At 33.6% G+C, this 3,627-nt stretch overlaps 1 long non-coding RNA gene across 1 annotated transcript; it reads right to left on the bottom strand.

Annotated features, from left to right (window-relative positions):
* Nucleotides 1-1,913: 1,913 nt before the first annotated feature.
* LOC112780024 (uncharacterized) lies at nucleotides 1,914-2,758 on the bottom strand. The gene is made up of 3 exons (XR_003190971.3): nucleotides 2,581-2,758; nucleotides 2,428-2,482; nucleotides 1,914-2,341 (listed from the first exon to the last, which is right to left on the bottom strand). It is a non-coding gene; the product is annotated as an uncharacterized lncRNA (long non-coding RNA).
* Between the last annotated feature and the right edge of the window lie 869 nt (nucleotides 2,759-3,627).

The following is a 3,627-nucleotide window of genomic DNA, read 5'->3' as shown; positions in this document are numbered from 1 at the left end:
TATCACATTAATGTCGTGACTAAACCACGACAATCACCATCCTAATATACTTAACGACATAGATCAAATTTGGATGAGTAATATGAAAATTACATGCCAAGTGATCTCATGCATGTCTATTTCAAGCTGGTCTAACTTTAAAATTTTATTGAAATCAAACACAATACAAATATTGCAAAATGAACATTTCACATAACATGAAATAAACCATTAACTTAATTCTGCAGAAAAATAACTCAATTATCTGTCACAGGACATATAGCATAAAATAAACTCCCACTAAACCAAGGCATCACAAATATTGACACACATCCGAGTAGTGTGCTCATGAAAGACTTTAGGGATCAATTCCTTGGTTATTGAGTCTGCTAGCATATACTGTGTTCCTATATGTCCTATGGAAATCTGTTTTTCTTAAACTTTCTCCTTGATAGCTAAGAACTTGATATCTGGATGCTTCGATTTTGTCAAGCTCTTATTGTTATTGGAGTATAGTACTGTTGACTTATTGTCACAAAATATCTTTAATGGCATTTCAATGTCATCTACTATATGAAGCTCAGTGACAAGGTTTCGCAACCATATGCCATGAAATCGGAAACAGCGTACCCAATGATCTCCAAATTTTCTGATCTTTGATAATAAGCATGTAATCCTTTGTTCTCTTCAGATAACGCATTACGCGTTTAACAGCTATCAAATTATCCTTGCCCGGATTGCTCAAGTATCTACCCAACACTACCACTATAAATGATATATCGGGACGTATGTAGATTTGAGCATACATTAAGCTCCCTAGTGCTGATGCATAAGGTTTATCATGCATTGCTGTCCTCCCAAGATCATTTTTAGGGCATTGTTTTGAGACTGAACTTGTCTCCTTTAGCTACGGATGTGTTCATTGGTCTACAACTTTTCATGTCATATCTACTTAAAATCTTGTCGATATAGTTCTTTTGTGATAATCCAACAATACCTTGAGAGCGATCTCTTGGTATCTCGATTCCTAATACAAAAGAGGCATCACCAAGATCTTTCATTTTGAATTTGTTCGATAGAAATTTCTTAGTTTCATGCAACAAGCCTATATCGCTACTGGCAAGTAGAATGTCATCAACATATAAGACAAAAAAAAAGTATTTACTCCCACTAAACTTGCAGTATACACATTTCTCTATAATATTTACCTCAAAATCATATGAGGTAATAACTTGATGAAACTTGTGATACCATTAATGGAAAGCTTGTTTGAGATCATAGATGTATTTTTTTCTTTTTTCTGTTGGATCTCATTAATGGTACTTCTTGAGGTTGTTGAGCTTGTTGTATGAATTGGGGTTGAGGAGGATTCTCATTATTTTCCTATGCTGTAGCAGTATCTTAAGAAACAACGATATTCTCATTGTTCTCTTGTACTGTAACTGGATCTACAGTAGAATTCTTATTGTGCTCTTGTGCTATAACTGTATCTTGAACAATAATAGGTACAAAGACCTTTTTATTATCAGTTACAGAATCCTCATCAAAAGCAACATTTCTAATATTTTCTTCCTCTCAAACTTAACATCCTCAAGAAATCTCCATTTTTCACAAAATTTATACCGTTCAAAAGCTTGTAAAACCATCTTTAAATTGAAACAAATTCCATTTTCAACCAAAATTTTAGGCTCGAGTAATAGACTGCCGAAGTTCTTCGTTAAAATCAAGTTTTTATTCGAAACCTCAAACCTCCATTTTCTTTTTAAAACTCATTTCAACTCAACTCATTATACCTATAATCATCAATACCACAACAATCCTCACAATTCTACTATTTCTCCATTCCACAACATCATACTCTAACCTCTCAATTCATCAAATATATATATAGCATCATCAATTCATCATTCATAATTCATCCAACAAGCACCAAATTCATCATCAATTCGTCATTCATTAATTCATCACTCACATCATATTCTTACCAATTATAATACCAAAGCTTCCATCACTTTACTTTAGTCAATCATACACCAATACATACATAAACTCTTTATCAATAACTCATTACTCTAGTCACAATAATCACCATCAAACCACTACAATTCATATTCATTCACCTTCTCCACTTTACAAGCACCAATAAATCTTTAATTAGCATTCCAAGTTCGATTTTCACAGAACATTATATATTAAATACGTGAAACTTAAATTATACCTTGGCCGATTTTCACGTATTGTCCAAGGCAAAACACCAACCAACATAGCCCCTCAAGCCCCCAAAATCATTGAAGTTCAAGTACCCAACCTCCACAAGGTTCCCATGCTCATAATTCAAGCTCCAGCATTTACACCTATACACCTAATTTCACATATATCACTATACATACTCAAAATTCACAATCTAACGTACTAGAATCGAAATTGGCTAAGGTTGATGAACCTTACCTTGTATGTGCCTCAATCAAACCAAAGTTCACCAATTCCTCAAGTCAATTTGATCCTATAACATCAATTTAACCAAAATCTTACCACACCAAAAATTCCAACGTTTCAGATTTGAAGAAGAGAGAATAAGAACTGAGATTATGATTTTATCACCTTAAAAGGTACCAGACTTTGTAGAGCTCGTCACTGTGAACGCATGGTCGCAAACGGTGCAACGATCGGAGTTCCGGATCAAAAGTTATTGAAATTTAATCAAAGCCAAGGGTTTTTGGTGAAACAAAGAGCTCTTCCCCCTTTGCTGAAATGCTTCAGCGTGGATGAAGTTGAAGGGAAGAAGGACTCTCTTCCTTTAAGGTTTAATGGGCTGAATTGGGCTTTGGGCCCATTTTAGGCTCGGTTCAATCGGTTCGATTCATTCGGCATAATTTTGGGTCAAATTTTTTAAAGTTAGTGTCAAAATTCTTGTTTTAAAAAGTTCTATCATATTTTAATATTAGATTTATATTTTTAATTTTTTTTATTAAAATTTAATTTATTAACTAATTATTTGCTAATTTTTTAGAATTTACAATTTAGTCCACTTTTAAATTAAGATATTTAAATAAAGTATCTTTTTTAAGTCTCTCAATTGGGAGTTTTTTATATAAAATTTAGTTTTAAGAAGTTTCAGAACAGAACCCATGACCAAAATAAAAAAGAAAAGGAGTTTCATAACTTTTTACAAGAGTAGCATGGTAATGCACGTATGGGTAGCAACTAGCAAACAATGATCATAGTGATTCAAAGAAGAAAATGACAAATTTTATTCTCATTAAACTAATTCAAATAAAAATAAAAAACAATGATCTACCCCATCAAATATTTAAAATAATAAACGAAACTTGTCAAGCCTGTAGTGGAAGAATGTTTCTCCTGATTAACTGAGGCATGCAGGAAGAGCAGAATTTATGCTGATCACACAAGAAGTCAAATAGTTGGAATAAGCACGAAATTCAGTTTTGGTCTCCTTTTCCTTCTCAGCTTCTGACAGGCGGCAAGGCTTTCTTGGTGGCTACCGTAGCTATCCCCGGATTTAGACGTGGATCTAGTTTTGGTTCTTGTTCTGGTGCTCTAGGCACTACCGTTACAGCAGTGGTGAGCAGGAGATTTACGTCTACAGAGCTGTGTGTAACTGGATCTGAATGATTAGAGTTTTTTATT

The sequence above is a fragment of the Arachis hypogaea genome, chromosome 19 (genome assembly GCF_003086295.3).
Source record: "Arachis hypogaea cultivar Tifrunner chromosome 19, arahy.Tifrunner.gnm2.J5K5, whole genome shotgun sequence".
NCBI classification, from domain to species: domain Eukaryota; kingdom Viridiplantae; phylum Streptophyta; class Magnoliopsida; order Fabales; family Fabaceae; genus Arachis; species Arachis hypogaea.
The sequence above is the reverse complement of the archived record's forward strand: the minus strand, read 5'-3'. Positions and strand labels throughout refer to the sequence as shown.